We start from the raw sequence: 8,231 nt of genomic DNA on the forward strand, positions 1-8,231 counted from the left end.
TTTAATTTTTTTTTTTTTTAAAACATAGGGGATAGGGAGCACATAGGAGCGTAATCCTGGGAGACTCATCACACATTTTCTGTTAACTGCAAAGAAAACAAATCACCCAGAGAAATTTGTGCCAGACTTTGCAAAAACAACAAAAATAAAACTTTATAATACGTTCTAACATGTTGTATAAAACTTATACATTAGCATAACCAAAACCATACGATGACTGCACAGTATCTCTTTCTAACAGACATGCCAAAAAAACAAAACAAAACAAAACCCCTAACAGGAACCCACCAAGGGTTTTGTCTGTTTAGATTTGGGATTTTTTTTTTCCCAGAAAAAAGATTTGCTAAGGTTCAGAGAACTAAAAGCTCATCTCACCTCTTTCGTTTCCTTCCTTTCTCAGTTTTGGTCACTGGACCATGTCATGATAGACAGGGGGGCCCCTGTGAACGTTCCTTCCCTGGTTTATGTCGAACTTGCCATGTACATTGTAAAAATTGCCATCAACCCCTTTTGTTTGTCTGTATGTTTTTGATCACAGTTTGAGCTGAGGCCTCATCTGTGAGGCCAGAAGTTTCAGAACAAGCAGATGAATGAAACTCAAAGCCACCCTCCCACCCCCCACTCCATGTTAAGAGGTGCCCCTTGTAATTCAGACTCCCTTGAGACCAAAGTCTTGATATAACTTCGTCTGTACAAGAGAGTGACTCAGACTCACCCTGAGGGGGCCATATATCATGTCCAAATACCAGCGCTGGCATAACCAAACATCACTGATATGATTCTATTTGTCATTACTGCCAAGGTATGAACAATAACAACAACAAAAAGGTAAAGAGGAGTTAAAAGCAGCAGTGGTCCATTTTACCGATTGTGGGTACACGTTTTTGCACTAGCCAGAATACAGACTTCCTAGCCTTCCCAAAGCCTGGGCAAGGTTTGTGGGAGTCCAGGAAAGCACCTTCCCCCAGTTCTCACTACAGCCCAGATAAGAAAGGGGGGGGAAGCAACAATGGATAGAACTCTGAACTCCTGCATTCAAATACTTGGCTGGCTCAAAACGGCATATGAAATTAAGTCCTGAATGCACACCACAGTCTCTTTGGCCCCATTTATCGTTGGCCCTCAGGTCTCCAGCTTGCAAATGCAAACCTCCCCCTGCCCGCCCGCCCGCCCCGCCCCGCCCCCAGTTTCAGGATCCTGGAGAGGTTTTATCCAACCCACTCTCCTTTCTGGACTTCCTTCCATCAACTCCCTGCATTTCCTCACCAGAGTCCTCAAGTGTGCACGATCTGAGAGAGAGATAGCCCCCTGCCATGTACCCGATCCTCTGAGTTGTGGTCTCCCTGTGTGGGATTTATACACTGGCCGTGTGCTGTGACTGGCTGGTGTTCTGTGCCATAGTCTATGCTCTATCATGAATGATGATGTGGGCAGGGTGGTCAGTGATATGGGGGCACTGAGATCAATGGGAGGGAAATTTGTTGCATCAGGTCTGGGGCTGGTGCAAAGTTGCACTGTCAAAGCAAAGTGGCCATAAATTCTAGGTGCATAGGATTTGGCTTAAGTGATCTTCGCCATGCCTCCCACTATAAGTCCACCCGATTCGATCTGTTCTACTTGTGTACCTGGCGAGTTCTGCCAGTGTATCTGTTACTAGACTATAGGACTGCTGTTCCTGGCTATGTGAGGCCGATGAAAGCTGTGTCAACCTCACAGGACAAACATTAGAGAAGATGAAGCATTGTGTCAGGCTTTCAGACTCAAAGATTCTTGGGCAGAAAGACAAAGAGGACAACAAAGCAGAGAAAGTGGAAGAAGAATCACTAACCAGGGAGACAAGGGTTAGCAGCATGCATGCATCTCCCATAAAGCATAGTTTGGGCCTTGGTTAGTCCATTTCTTCCCTTTTACTTTCCCCTCTCTTTCTTTCCCCCACCCTCTTCACCTTCTCATCTCTCTCTTTTTGTCTTCCTCCCACTTTCAAGGACTTACATTTTCCCACCCAAAGTGGAACAGAAAAAGCGTTGACAACTACACGCCAAGCCCTTTGACACCTTGTCCTAAAAAGCCTTCAGAGGGAATGTGTGAAAAGACTGGAGGTTGAAAGGCAGAGAGAGGTAAACACCTGGAAGTGGTAAACGAATGCAGTTGTGGAATTGCTTTCTGCTCAGTGACCGCAGGTCGAAGGTAAATGTGACACATCTACTACCATCACCACGTCACCATCCCCTCCATGTTGCTACAATCACAAACAGTACCAAAGGAAATTATTTTCTCAAAACACGAGTAAAAAAATGTTTAGCATCTATATTGTTTTATTAATACAGGTGGAAAGAAGGCAATCTATGCAGGGCCAGCATCAACGGTAGGCATAGTCAGGCACCTGCCAAGGGCCCCAAAACCAGAAGAGGCCCACTGACCAATCCCCCTGGACTTATTTATTTATTTATTGCATTTATATCCCACCTTTTTTCCTCTTGCAAGGAACCCAAGGCGGCTTACATTATCCTCCTCCTCTCCATTTTATCCTCACAACAACAACCCTGTGAGGTAGGTTGGGCTGAGAGTCTGTGACTGGCCCAAAGTCACCCAGTGAGCTTCCATGGCCAAGTGGGGACTAGAACCCAGATCTCCCAGCTCCCAGTCCAACGCTCTAGCCACTACACCACACTTACTCCTCCTCTTCCCCATTGCAACCTGTTTATTCACTTGCTTCTTGCTCTGGCCCAGGCAACAGTGGTGACGAGGAGGGGAAGCCACTGCCTATCTGCTCACTGGCTCTCTGCGTGTCAGGCAAGCATGCAGTATGAGAAAAAAGGATGAGGAGCAATAGCAGCTGGTGACAATCGTGCTGAGAAGGTGGACTCACTGAGGGAGGGGGCCCATAGGTGTTTTGCCCAGGGGCCCTCCAAAATCTGAAGCCAGCACCGAGAATATGGCCTACGAGTGTATGACTAACCCATTTACAAGCTTCTTGCAAGGAGTGCAGGATGAAGTGGTTTCATCCAACAAGGTACTTATGTGCTTAAGCAAGAGTACATATTTAGAGTCCCTTAATGCAGATTTTCTCCCATAACTGTTAAAGGATTCTGCATCTTTTGGTGAACTATAGGGATTTCAACTTTTCAAAACATAAACCATGCAAAATTAAAGACAGCCTGTGCCCTTGCTTTGGAGTAATTACAGTGCTTTCACATTAAGATATAAAGCTGCCTTATACTGATTCAGACCATTGGGCTGGATCATTCTCACCCCTTGTATTCAATACTCTTTTAGGTGGAGAGGTCAGGGATTGAACCTGGCACCTTCTGCAAAGAAAGCTTGTGCTCTGCCCCAGAGCTAGGGACGCTCCCTCTTCACATTCTCAAGAATGCTTACAACAACCCTGCAAGGTCAGACAGTGTTATTTACACACACACATACACACCGTGTTTCAGATGGGGAGGTGAGGTAGAATTGGGGCTGAGAGACAGTAGCTTGTCTTACAGCGCAATCCTAAATATATTTAAACAGAAAGAAAGTCCTACAACTCCCAGCATTCCCCAGCCAGAGCCAGGCAGAGCAGGGGGAGGACAGAGGCTTCTACAGTCTCTCATTCTTCTGATTATGTTATTTACTGCTAGAGTAAATGGGCCTCTGAGCCCATCTGGAAGACCTACCTTCAAGTGGGTGGGACAGGTAACAGGGAGGCCTGTGGATCAAGCATTGTGTGATTCCATGTGCAGTTCATCATGTATTAAACATCTGTTCCAGTGATCCCCAACTACCAGGGACAGATCCAATTCATATCTACATAAAGTTCAGGGCTTTGGATAAAATAAGCATAAGTGCTTTGCTGGAACAGACAAAACGTCTAACCTAGCGCTCTGTCTCTGATGGAGGCCAGCCCAATGCCCCCCAAAAGGTCACATCATGTAAGGGGCTTGAAGGTGATAGCAATCTCCTGTTTTTTAAGTCAGCGATCATGGCTGCCTGTGGATTTCTCAAAAGCCCTTTGAGCTATTGGCTACAACCCCATCTTGTGGCAATGAATGCTGTAAGTGAATTATGAATTGTGGAGAAGAAATACTTCCATTTCTTTCTCCTTAATCTGTCGGCAAGCTTTTCTTTTGTCAAGTGCTGCATAGCGGAGTGAGCTATAAACTAGGAGAGCATTCCCCAACCTGGTGACCTTTACTTCAGTTCCAACACTTTAGCCACTCTTAAGAAAGACAGCCATTACAGACAGCAAACATCCATTATGGACTGAAATGGATGACAGGCAGTGGAGGTGGGTGGTTCCGATGTCAGTGGGGCGGTGAATCCGCTCCGGGTTTCAGTCAGAACTCTACAGGAGCTATCCAAGGCGCTTCTTCACAGTGTTCTTTGCACCTTTAGGGTTCTGACTGGTTCTGACTGAAACCCGGAGCGGCACCCCACTGACATCGGAGCCACCTCTACTGATGACAGGTGTGTGGCGACTCTCTCCATAGACTTGGAACACACTCACAATCTGTACATATCGGGTATATTAATGCTACTCTGCTTTTTATACAAGTTTAACAGTCATGGTTTCCCCTAACTGTAGACTGGCAAGGATACCAATAATTGTCTGTTTAAGCTCCCTGTCTTCATAGAACTGCAGTCCCCAAGGCTCTTTGGGGAGGGGGAATGACTGTTAAGCTTAATGCAAATCTGTAATGTTATATTTAACCCTAGTTCACTTTATGAGGACGGCTTTTCCTGCCGTTCCATTGAGGCAACTGGGATTCCAGTGTTAAAAGATGGCTATCTCCGTCTCCAAAACGGTTTCATGTTGAGTGAGGAGGGGATTCCATTCATATTATGGAGGGAACTAATTTGCTCGTCCACTGTAATAAATGAGCAAGCCATTGCTAGATGAGTAGCTGTGCTGGAACTTCCACATATGGAAGAAATTTCTGCATTTTGAGTGTGAAGCCAGGGGGTATCAGTTTCCTCTGGATTAAGGTAAGCAAAGTTCATGGATGTGTCCTTGTGCATGTCACATCGTATTATCTGCAAGCGACATACAGCCTGTTGCAGGAACATCCCACACAGATAATACAGAGAATGAGATGTAAACTCTGAGCGTGCTTTCCTATCAGCCTAACCAACCTCAAAGGTTTGTTGTGAGGATATAATAGCACAACCCCTGACATGCCACCTCTTGAACTCCTTGGAGGAAGGGCAGGATACAAAGATGGTAAATAAAACCGGGCCAGCAGTTTACCATGGATGGGTATCAGGAAATTGGAGCTCCCCGGGTAAATGAGGATCACTGGAGCATATGCTTCATGCTATTACTGTGCCGAAAAATTCTCCCACATTTTTCCCCACCATTCTCATTCCATTTGATAGAAAAGAAATTGCTTTCAAAAAGAAATTCAATGGTGAAGAAATTTTGGAGAAATTCTCATGGGCTGGATTTGAGCTTCTGGTGCTTACCTTACTTATGAGGAGGCTGAGGAGTATGTACGAGTGTCCTGCTTTTCACTGTGCAATCAAAAGGAGGCTACAGGCTCTGGCAGCCTGTAGCCTTCTTGGCTTCCCACACTTCAGTTGAAGCCCAGGGAAAGAAATCATGAGGTAATTCCTCCCATGGAGCCTTTTCAGATCAGGAAACATAGGCAGCCTGAGACGCTAGTAGTGATTAGGTAAGCTCAAAAACACCACAAACATAAATTATAAAACACCCTGAGAATGAGGCAGAAGCCTCTTTCATTGGGAATGAAAAGGAAATTGGAGGACAGAACGTGGCTCAGCGGTAGCTTCACCTCTTCCCTGGAGCTAGAACACAGCACCCCTCTCACACCTGCATTGTGGTGTATGCAAAATGGGGGGTCAGCCTGCCAACACAGTTGATGCTGTGGCAGCAGTACCCCCCCCAACCCCTTATGAAAGAAGAAGTGTTGGACTGGGAGCCAGGAGATCCGGGTTGTAGTCCCCACTCGGCCATGGAAGCTCACTGGGTGACTTTGGGCCAGTCACAGACTCTCAGCCCAACCCACCTCACAGGGTTGTTGTTGTGAGGATAAAATGGAGAGGAGGGGGATAATGTAAGCCGCCTTGGGTTCCTTGCAAGAGGAAAAAAAGGCGGGATATAAATGCAATAAATAAAATAAGAAAGAAAGAAGCTGTGCTACAGCCCTTGCTAGTGGTGAGCCCTATATGTGAGAAATTGTTGGAGAATTTCTCCTCCTGCTGGAGAAATTCTGTGAAATTGTCTCCCCACATTCTCTGCCCACAAATAGAGTGGAGAATGTCAAGAGGCCACTTGTGCACAGCTCTACTTCTTATGTGATGAAGTGCACATGGAATCACACAACGAAGGAACACCAAGCATGTGCATATGTGTGTGCTGGATTGCCTCCACACCCCTTCCTCATGCCCAGTCTCCACACAACAATTTTGAGCAGTACCTTTGACATCCCAACTTGCTGCTATTCATCTATGTCTGAAAGGGAATCTACATTTTATGGGGAAATCCATGGTTGTGGTATGGAAGAGAGAGAGAGAGAGAGAAGCAATTTCTTCTACACCATTTCAAAATGAAATCCACAAGCAATGCCACAAGGTGAGATCAACAATACACATAACAGTAAGATGACCTGTTTTTTTTGTTTTTTTTTAAGGTATTACAACAAAAATAACACCTGGCAATCAAGCCCCAATGCTTGTTGAAATTTGTGAAATGGATTACAGGGAAATGGGGCTTGCAGGTGGAGGGGACCTAAGCGTGAGGGGCCGCGGAAGGGTTAGCTTGCTGTGCAGAATTTAACGCATGCAGAGAGAGAGAGAGAGATAGAGAGAGAGAGAGTTTAAAGGCTATAGAGCCCCTCACTGCATTTGAGGACAGGGTATGAAGCAATTTATTCCCTTCTTGAACTACAATTTTCCAAGAAGAGGGAAACATAAAACTTGAAATGGATTATCTGTGATCCTGGGGTTTTCTTTCCTTGTTCCCCCGGGTGGGAGGCTCTGGGCCCTTTCCAGAAGGGCCACAGGATGCAACTTAAAAACCTCACAGATTGGACCATTCAAGGTTCCTTCGTACCTCAAGCACAGTCCTAATGAAGAACTGAGGGATTATTAAAGTAAAGCTGGAGTTTGCTCCCATCTCAGCATCTCTGTAGTCTGCAGTCACATATATATACAAGCCTCAACCCTGCGAAGTAGGTTAGGCAGAGAGAGGGGGGGGGGAGGAGAGAGGACACCAGCTGGTAGAATCTGTCAGTTTCTCTTTGTTCTGCATCTGAATTTTAAAATCTGAAGTTCTTTCCCTCGAATTTTGGTAAATTCTGTTCAGAAATGAAGTGAAATAAAATCCTCACCCTTCTGCACCAGCCAGATTCAATATAGTCCAAGAGCCCATGTCAAAATGCTTATGGCTTAAAGTACAAAAGGGTTGATTATCTTGCCATCTTACAAAAGCTGTGGGATGCCCAAAAGTTGTGGCAGCACCCCACCCTACCCCTTTTTGCGGCCAACAATTACATCATAACATACATGGCTGAAACCAGAAGTATCTGTTGGGGAACAGTGAAGGCAGTAACATCTAGTGCTCCTCCTTCTCACTACCACCACTGTCTGGGCCAGAACAAAAGGCAGGTGAACAAGCAGCTTGCAATGATGAAAAAGAGGAGACTCTTGACAGTGGGCCCCTGCTGGGGTGTGGGCCCTTAGCAGATGCCCAGACATGCTTACCCTTGACTCTGGTCCTGCTGAATACACAGGGACTGAAACCCAGACTTTTAAGACATAAGCGCTCAAAGCCCTGGGTCTGGTTGGACAAAAGTGTCTGTTTTGATTTCTCCCAAATTCAGTTGTTTTAACTCTCAAGTTCTTTTAATTCCAAATATGGAAAACTTTGTGAATTCTGGTAAATTCTCATCAAAACCAATTAAAACACAGTTCTCACTCATTCCTACTGGCTGGCCCAAGGTCACCTTGCGAGGTTCATGGCTGAGCGAGGATTTGAACTTCAGTCTTCCCAGTCCTGGTATGGCTCTCAGTAGGTGTGCAATCTCTTTTCTGCAGAAGCTTGTCCACTACTACTGGCGTCTCATTGAGGAGCCCCCAATAAGCAGCTAAGGAATTAGAGGTGTTCCCGGAACCCACTTTGAAAACCACTGCTCGATACCGATACAGCCCCATTATTTATACGTACCCTAGATATACCCCAAACCCACAAAATGTACAGATATATCTATATATACACATTACAGAAGCAC

The sequence above is a fragment of the Heloderma suspectum genome, chromosome 3 (genome assembly GCF_057233095.1).
Source record: "Heloderma suspectum isolate Gila_16-S chromosome 3, 16-S_ref, whole genome shotgun sequence".
Taxonomy (NCBI): domain Eukaryota; kingdom Metazoa; phylum Chordata; class Lepidosauria; order Squamata; family Helodermatidae; genus Heloderma; species Heloderma suspectum.